Genomic DNA, 10,160 nt, shown 5'->3' with positions numbered 1-10,160 from the left:
CTACCACGCCTGGCTGATTTTTTGATTTATTGTAGAGATGAGGTCTCGCTGCCCCGGTGGGTCTCGAACCCGCCAGCTCAGGCAATCCACTCACCTCAGCCTCCCAAAGGCACGGGATTACAGGTTGAGCCACTATCTTCTATATAATTTTTTCTAAGGTGTTTTAGCTTTTATATTTAAGTCTGTGATCCATTTTGATTTTTTTGTGTGTGTATGGTATGAAAAAAGGATCCAGGTTCATTCTTTTGAACGTGGATATCCAGTCAAAAAGACTGTTCTTTTTCCCATTTTCTTGACATCCTTGTTGGAAATCAGTTGATCATAAATATAAGGGTTTATTTCTGGACTCTCGTTTCCTTTCCATCAATCTATATGCCTGTCCTTATGCCAGTACCATAGTGTCTTGATTACTGTTGCTTTGCTGTGAATTTTGAAATTGGGAAGTGTGAATTGTTCAACTGTTTTTCTTTTTCAAGATTGTTAGGTTATTCTCTGTCCCCTGAGTATTCATATGAATTTTTAAATTAGTTTTCAGTCTCTTCAAAAGAGATAGCTGAGAGTTTTATAGGAATTGTGTTGAATCTGTAGATCAGTTTGTTCACATGCATTATTATTAACTATGCTTTTAGGGTATTTTTGTTGTTTCTTCCACCCCACAACTTTATTTATAGTCTTTTTATTTTGAGTCAACAAAATAAGATCTAAAGTAATAATGACATATGTTTATAGAAACATTTATAGTTTACAATCAGTCTATACATTATTTCATGTAATCCTTGTGAAAGAAATTAATATCTCCATTTTAAGGTGAGAATTCAAGATAACATAACTTCTTGAGAACCTTTCCAACATACATGCTGCCCTACTAACACAACACTTATTTTCCCTTAAAACCTTAAATTTATTTACTTTTTAATTTACCAAAGCTCTATGGTGAGGATGATTTTTCGTTTTATCAGTGGTTTCTTTGCATCAATAGGAATGGCATTTAAAATCTTGGTACAGACATTTGCATTCTAAATGAAGTTACATGGGAGGCTCAGCTGGAGAGACTCTCTGTTGTTCCAGAAATTGAAAATCTCTTTAAGCCTTAGACTCAGAGTGAAAGCCATATGGAGAGAAAGGCATTTCCTTAGGGAACAGTTCATTGTCAGCTTCTCATTGTAATTTCAAAATGTCAGTTTAAATATGTAAATGAGTCATTACTAAATTCATACCATTGATTATCAATGACTCTAACTCATGAGAGAAAACAAGATGAATAGATAGAAAGACTCTCTGGACTTACTTGTTTTTCAAACATTTGGATCCCTCTCACCTAACAAAGTGAAAAAATAAGTGGAACACATTTCAAGATTGAATAATAAGCCTTAAATGTATCTATCTAATATAACAGTTGAGTTTAAGCGTAGCTCTCAGTTGAATATTTTGTTGTGCAACTGTTGCTTGGAAAATTCTTTACAGATGAGCTTTGTGTTTAATTATTTAAAACATCCTATCAATGATGTAGAAGATATTTGAAAAAGCATTTTAGGCTTGATGGTGTTAATTGGGCATCTATTCAACATTATGACAAGTGACATAGGTTAGGACACCTGTTGTCCATTGTTTAAAAATGTCACCATGCCCAAATTTATGGTATACATGAAAGAGATGAGAAAACAGGTGGGGTGAAGGGAAGCATTTTCATAAAGACATGACTACATTTCCTATTTATGTCAGAAGTTTACATTTATTTCCAAAAATTTAGCACTTTCTGAGAAATTATAAGCTTAATAGAATGTTCTACATTAGAGGTTAATACTTTCAGGAATTTTATTTTTACAATCATATGTGCTATAGAGTTTTAACCTGAGTTCATTTCACAGTAATAAAACAGGATGAAAGTCACTGTGAGAACATTGTTGGGGAAGTGTTAGCTCTTCAAAAAGATGTGTTGGCAGTTTTATATTTATTATAGGCAAAGAGTGAAATCGATGCTGCTCACCCACCTCTTCCTTCTTGGATTCCTAAGCTACCTCATCTCTAACGAGGATTATTATCCTAGTATTCTAACCTGCAGACTGCTCCCCCTCCGGGACTCTCTGCACTGACATTGAAGTCATTTTTCTATAACACAAAACTGAGCATGCAGCTCTTCCTAAAATCCTTCAGCAGTTGCCTGTTCTTTGCAGATAAGTTCAGACTCCTAGTGGCATTTAACGTAAGGCCCTGCCCATCTGGAACAGTGACTGTACCCCCTCTCCAGCATTATCTCTTGCTACATTCCTCTTACTTCAGCATGCCAAGCTGCTCCAAGCATCAGTACTCTACACAGAGCTCCTCTGAAGTGTCCTTTTCTCTTCCTTGTCTACTACCTAGTGAACACCTTCTCATTTTTTTCTCGACTCAGCTTCCATCCAGCTCTTCCTCTCTGGATGCTTTTCTGATGCCGCAACACCTTGCACACACTCCTCACCAGCACTGCACACATCTGATATTCTCATTGTTTGCATTTCCTATCTCCCATACTCAAGGCAGAAGTTATGCTTTCTTTTGTCTTTGTGACTTCAGTGCCCAACACTTAACATAAACATTTCTTTTTTTTTTTTGAGTTGGAGTCTCACTCTGTCGCCCAGACTGGAGTGCAGTGGCCGCTCCCGGCCACCGCAGCCTCGACCTGCTGGACTCCGGCGATCCTTCCGCCTCAGCCTTTCAAGTAGCCGGAATTACAGGCATGCTACCATGCTACCATGCCCGGCTGATTATTTGATTTATTGTAGAGATGAGGTCTCGCTGCCCAGGCAGGTCTCGAACCCGCGGGCTCAGGCAATCCACTCACCTCAGCCTCCCAAAGGCGTGGGATTACAGGCTGAGCCACTGAGCCCAGCTAACATAAACATTTCAAATGCTTGAAATTTTTTAGAAAAAGATTCATCAGGTTTTTGTGCAATTTAGAAGCAGCTGAATAATGTTTATTTGAAAATACATATTGTGTGCATTTTACCTAGTCAAAATATCAGTGTTACAGAAATTCAGTGAGTGCCCTTCCTACTCACTGGTTATGACTTTAGGCAAATGGCACAGCACTTTTTAATTAGTATCATTTTTTTGTTCTAGGACTTTTTCTATCTTTTGCAAATATATAAGCTTTACATTGCGATGTAGCCAATCTGTCACTACCAATCTTTTTCTTTTCTTTTTACTTTGCACATGTTAAGGCTCTGTATACAAAACTCAGTAGGTAAATATTAACATAATTTTCTTACAGCTCTTTTATGGTCCTTTGTAATTAAATATCTAATGTCTCAGGAATGTGTGTGGATATGAATCCTTAGCACATAATAGAAAAACATAATTATTTCCCCAAAAAGGTTTAACCTGTTGCCCTAATTCCATTTGATGACTCTCTACTGATTTTATTTGCGAGTACATGTTTTACTATGTTAATAACTTTTAAAAAAACATATATTTGCATCTGATTATGGATCCTACCTTTTCTCTTATTAATCTATCTGTTCTTACATCAATACTGTTGCTTTATTATATGGTCTACTATTTCATGTGCACTGTCTTCCTCATCGTCTCCCCTGCCTGAAAAAAATAATCATCTTGGCTATTTGCAGGCATCTTTTACCTCCCAAGAGAACTTTAGAAATTCCATTAAATTTTAATTGGAAATGGGATACATTTGTAAATTAATTTAGAAAGAACTGATATTTCTGCAAGCCAGTTTTTTCATAAGAGGGATTATATGTCTCTACACTTATTCCAGTCTGTTTTATGTCACTCAATGTTTTTCCTCGTGTGGTCCATTTATGCTCTACTTTTTGTTTTGTTTCTCTCGCTTTCTTCCCAAGTTTTGTAGATATTATGAATGGAGCTTTTTTTAGCCTCTTTTTGTTGTTGTTGTTGTTGCCGGTTGATAGTATATACTAAATTATTTATTTTATTTGTCCAAAGATTTTATTTATTCAACATATATTTATCAAAAGCTTACTGTATTTTAGACATTCTTCTAAGCATTGAGAATATGGCGGTGAACAAAATAGGCAACACTTTCTGCCATCAAGAAACACATTCTTTGGAGGGGATGAGATAGATAATAAACATGAAAAACAAAACATGATCTGTCAGATGGCAAGATGTATCAAATAAAGCCAGGACGGGAGTAGCATAAGAGTGCATTCATAAGAATTTAATCTCAGTGTTAAATGAAGTAGTTAGGGGAGACCTCAATGAGAAAATAGTTTTTGAGCAAAGCCCTGAAGGGTTGGAGAGCAGCCAATTTGTTTATGACTAAAGGAACAGCAAAGGCAGACACCATGAGGCGGAAGCTGTGCATTCAAAGAGGCAGAAGCTGTGCATTCAAAGAATAAGGAGGCCAATGTGACTGGAGTGAGGAAGAGTAGTAGAAGATGAAGTAGAGAGAGTGGCAGATTTTATGGCTATGGAGATTTTTATAAGGACTTTGGTTTTAGTCTAAATGAAAGAGTTTTCTGCTTGATTCTGTTGGATTGTCTCTATTTACTGTCTCCACTTTCAGCATATAACCTCTTCAATCCATTCTTTTCTGGTATCTGTCACTCTCATCCTTCCCTGTTAGCAATCCACTTAATCAGTGCTAAGGTCACTAGTGACCTTTCTGTCAGTAAATAAAATGTGTATTTTCAGCCTTTGCCTGTATTACCTTTCAGCCATTGATTGTGTCACCCATTGTCTGCCACTTAAAGCACTCTCCTTTCTTGGCCCCCATGGCCCCATAGTCTTCTTGCTGTTCTCTCATCTCTCTTGCTCATTCTTTTCTATCTCATTTGCAGGCTCACCCTCTTCTGCCTAGCTATTAAGTGTTAGAATTTCTCAAGGCATCAACTTTTGCCCACTTCTCTTCTAACCCCATACATTCTTTCCAGGCCACTCTCTTATTTATGTTTCAGCTTTAGTTATCTTTGAGTATGCCGGTACTCCCGTACTAAATGTCCAGCTCAGTCCTCTTTTCTGCATCTCAGATGTACGTAACCAGTTGACTCCACTGCTTATAAATCATCTCCCACCAGGAACTTCGAAGGCATCTTAAACTCCTCAAGTCCAATATTGGATTCACAATCTCTCACCACAAAAACCTAATCCTCCAGTCTTGCTATCTCAGTAAATGAGAACACTGGACACCCACTTACATAAGCCAAGACAAATTTTTAGCATCATCTTTGACCTCCTTTTTCTGTCCGCTTTCATGTTGATTTAATCACCAAGTCCTGTTATTTTACCGTCTAAATCTCCCTCACATCTGTCTATTTCTTTCCATCTCCATTGCTTCCACTCTGATTCTCCCACTTGGAGTACTACACATACTTCTGACTGGCCTTCCTTTCTCTCCTTTGACCCCCTCCAATCAAGTCCTCTACAGTGTAGCCGGAGAGAACTTTGCATAGTGCTAATCTGCTCACCTTGTCCCTGCTTAAAGCCCTTTACTTTGAGTCAAAATCTTCAGTTTGGCCGGTTCCACCCCCTGCTCTCTCTCCTCCAGACTCTCTGAACACCAGCCACTCTCATCTCTCTGAATTTCAGTTCTCTTGTGTATTCTGCCCTCAGTCCTCATCTATCTGCTGGATATATCTAGCTATTCTCAATGACTGAACTCAGCTCAAGAGTCACATTTCCAGCCCTTCCCGGCCTTCCCATCTTTCTTTCTTTTTTTTAAACCAGAACATTTATTGTGTGACTAATTGTTGAAATTCTTAAGAAGAACTGGATGCCACAACAGCTGCCCTCTTGGGTTTAGGTGTTGTTCCTTCACAGAATGCATGCCTGAATCTGTGGTATACAATTTTTAGGTATCTCATCCGGCCAGTCCCGGTGGTATTTCGTCTTTTAGCCTTGGCATTCCAGTTATACTTTCTCTTGCGCTTGGCAGCATAGCCACATTTGCCACAGGTCAACTTCTGAAGGTGGTAGGCCTTAGAGCCACAGCAGCCCCACCATGCGTGCGTCTTAGAACGTCATCGTTTGGAAAGCGTCACAATAAGACCCTCCCATCTTTCTTGTTTTCAGAGCACTTATCTCTGTTTGTAATGATATGTTCATTTGTGGGAATTGTTGATCAATGTCTTTCTGGCCCACCCCATCATGAGCTCCATGAGAACAGAACTTATGTACCTTATTGTTCACCACTGGATCCTCAGGCCCAGCACAGTAGTCTGGCACTGTGTAAATTTGTAAATGTTCAGTAAATACTAAGTCCTTTTGCTTCTTAGAATTAAACCAAAAATTTATCTTTTTCGCATAATGGGCATTCCATTTCATTTCTTTCAACTTGTATAAGCAGTTTATTTATGTAAACATATAAAGTACCCTTTTAGAGAGGTTCCTAGGTTTTTCTGGAGGTGCTAGAGAAGAAATTGCTGTTGGGTTTTCTCTCACATTTTCGAGATCTAACTGCTTCTGTCCTTTGTGCATGCTGCCTGGGACTCAAGATTAAGTGAATGTACAGATTCCAGGCTGATAGCTATACAGTACTAATGGCATTTCCAAATGTGGTAAAGGTCTTGTTTTGACTAGAGCGAAATCCACTTTCTGGAGGCTTCAGGAAAACATTGCAGCCAGAGGTGCTGCTTCCCAGTGTTTCTGTTGGATGCTGTCCTGGGGCTGTGAAACAGGAAGCCTGGAAAATCCAAGTCTGTGGGCAAATTGGAGATCAGAGCTGTGTGTGCTGTGTTTAATATATATATTTTTATTTTATTATTTCAAAGATGTGGGGTATAATTCAGGGTTAGGTATACAAATGTTCATTATGCAGGTACCCTTGTTGATGAAGAGTGCTTCCCCCTCCCCTGGCAGTTTCCCTTAACTGCCATTCCCACCCCTCCTCCCCTGCCAATCCCTTTCTTATAGTATTATAATAATTGTTCAAGGTCCGCTTATGAGAGAGAACATATGGTACTCTGTTCTTTGTTTCTGTGATAGATCACTGAGTATGATCGACTCTAAATCTGTCCAAGTTGCTGCAAAGTCCATATGTTTGTCCTTTTTTACGGCTGCATAATATTCCAACGTGTATATGTACCACATTTTTTTATCCAGTCCAGTTTCTATGGGCAGCATGGTTGGTTCTCTGTTTTTGCTATTATAAATAGTGCTGCAGCAAACATGCGTGTGCAGGTATCTTTTTTGTAGAATGATTTGAGTTCCTCTGGATATATTCCCAATAGGGGGCTTGCTAGGTCATATGGAAGGTCAATTTCTAGTTCTTTCAGAAGTCACCACACTGTTTTCAAAAGAGGTTTGTGCTGTGTTTTAAACGGAGGCAAGTCTTAGAAACAAAATTAGAAAGTAATTGGATGGCTGGGTTACTTGAAGTCACTTTCCCACATAGACAGTTCCTGAAGGGCAGAGACCTAGCCCTGTGGGAGGTCTGCAACTAGTTTTAAAATTGTTTTGACCTGACTTTGACAAGTAAAGCAAGAAAAATACCATTTTTTAAATCTTATTTTTTCCCAATGTATTGTGTGGGCATGAACAGACTAAGGTTGTCAAGCATACAGGGTAAACCTTTTTACCTTACCAGACTGACCTTCAAAATGATCTAAAAACATTTTCAGTCCAGGTGTGGTGGTTCATGCCTGTAATCTGAGCACTTTGGGAGGCAGAGGCGAGAGAATTGCCTGAGTCCAGGGGTTCGAGACCAGCCTGGACAACTTGGTGAGACCTTGCTGCTATAATAAATTAAAAAATTAACCAGGCATGGTGGTATATGCCTGTAGTCCCAGTTATCTGGAAGACTGAGGTGGAAGGATTGCCTGAGCCAGTAGGTCGAGGCTGCAGTAGCCATGAGCATGACACTGCACTCCAGCCTGGCCAATAGAGTGAGACAGCAAATCAAAATAAATACACACATACATACATACATTTTCAAATGTATTACTAAAGTGATTCTAACTTGTGTTTGTTTAGCAGTGTGCCCTCTATTTAGTAAATGGTCACTTGTGCTTGTCTTGGATGCCTGATCATCTGATGGGAAAAACATTCACTTCTTGCATCCCTTCTTGAATGAACAGTTCCTTTGGAGTAGAGGACCTCTACTATAATCTGTAGCTTCCCGAATAGTTCTTGTAAATACCTGGTGCAAACTATCCATCCTTAAAATCTATTCTAATTATTCCTTGTGTGTCTCCAGGAGGCAGGCAGCATAGAATTGTACCAGATAGAGTGGATTCTGGAGCTCTGATCTCCACTCCATGCCATACCAGCTGTGTGACCTTAGGCACATACGTAACACTTCCATGCCTTGGTTTTCTCATCTGTAAAATGGAAGCAGACTAGTATCATTGAGCATACAATTATAAATGGGGTTGTTCAGAGGAGAAAATGATTTATTTGAAAATGTCTCTAAGATGCTTGGCTTATAGTAACTGAATGTTTCTTAAATAAAATAAATGTAGCAAAATGCCATGAACCAGTACTTCTCAAATTTTTATGTATATAGAAATCATTTGGGAACATTGTGAAATTGCAGATTCTGATTCTGCAGTTCTGGTGTGGGGCCTGAGATCTGCGTTTCTAACAAGCTCCTGGGTGTTGCAAATGCTGCAGGCCCACAGACCACACTTTAGCAGCCGCCAAATATAAGGCAGCAAGCTACATCTTCCGGAAACTCTGCTCACCAGGACAAGCTGTGTTTATAGGGAGTTAGGGCTTCAATATGATCCTCTTTTTTGCAGCTCTGTGAGTACAGTGCATGCTATGTACAACATGGGGCTGTTAGGGGAACCCTGAGCAATCTGTAGGCTCACACAGTCCCTCACTTTTAATGGGGAAAAGCAACTGTTGAAAGTTAGTTCTCTGATCACCTGGGGATGAGCTACAAATGCAGTAAGTATGGTATGTGTTTAGGGGAAAAGAGAAGGGGAGGAGGGAATGTTGAGAATATTCACACAAATAGATATATTAGTCCAAATATTAGTTGAATAAAAGAACAAGTGGTCAGGTCAGGCACAGTGGCTCATGCCTATAATTCCAGCACTTTGGGAGGCCAAGGTTAGAGGATTGCCTGAGCCCAGGAGTTTGAGACCAGCCTGGGCAACTTGGTGAGACCTCATCTCTATAGTAAATCAAGGAAAATTAGCTGGGCATGGTGACACATGCCTGTAGTTCCAGCAACTTGGAAGGATTGCCTGAGCTCAGCAGGTTGAGGCTGCAGTGGCTGGGAGCGTGCCACTGTACTGCAGTCTGGGCAGCAGAGCAAGACTCCAACTCAAAAAAAAAAAGAACAAACTAGAGTTTCTGTGCCTCTTCCTTGGAGGGATCCGCACTGACAGGATGCCTCAGAGGAAGTATCAAATGCCTCCAACTTGATCTTCTTTCCTGCTTCTACATATTGTAAGGATTTTCAGTGGAAGGAGAGTTTCTCTCATGTAAGATAGTCACAAAACCCACCTATTACAGTCATGAAAAGCTGGAAATAACTGCAACTGCAAACACTTGGGAGACTGGGGGGGGAGTTCCTTAACATTTTGTATGGTTTAGGTATAAACATTGTTTATATGTTTAGGCATAAACATCTGTTTTGATACAAGGGACTGTCTTAGGCAACCTATTTATTTGATACTGCTACAGTTTACTTTTTTTTCCTCAGCTTTCCTTTTAGGGGATACCATGTAAGCAAAGCCAAAGTTTCAAATTTGGTTCCCTGTTCTAGGAGGTATAGTTCTCCTTTCTTTAAATATCTGTAACCACAGAATACAGCTAAGATGTGGACATGTGTTTGTGTGTGTGTGCGCGCATGTGTGCATGTGTATATGAGTTGTGTGTGTGTGTGTGTGTGTGTGTGTGTGTGTGTGTGTGTGGCGGGAGAGAGGTTAATTTTGGGAATGGATGTTTGAGTCATCTAATTTCATTTGAAGCATTTGTCTGCCCTTGACTTTTAGATCAGTGATCACCTTGGGACAGCTAAAGGTAGAATGGGTCAGCAGCAACACTTTTCTAAGTAGCACATGATTATGACTCCTTCTGGTTCAGTAGGTCCTTCAAATCAAGATTGCTCCCCACCACCACCAGTCAGAGAATAACAGGGGTCAAATGAAATTCTGTGAACACTGTCTCGCTCTGTTGCCCAGACTGGAGTCCAGTGGTGCGATCATAGCCCACTGCAGCCTTGAATTTCTGACCTAACATGATCCTCCTGC

The sequence above is a fragment of the Carlito syrichta genome, unplaced genomic scaffold, assembly GCF_000164805.1.
Source record: "Carlito syrichta isolate Samal-C Ts95f unplaced genomic scaffold, Tarsius_syrichta-2.0.1 Scaffold302431, whole genome shotgun sequence".
NCBI classification, from domain to species: domain Eukaryota; kingdom Metazoa; phylum Chordata; class Mammalia; order Primates; family Tarsiidae; genus Carlito; species Carlito syrichta.
This window is presented reverse-complemented; position numbering follows the sequence as displayed.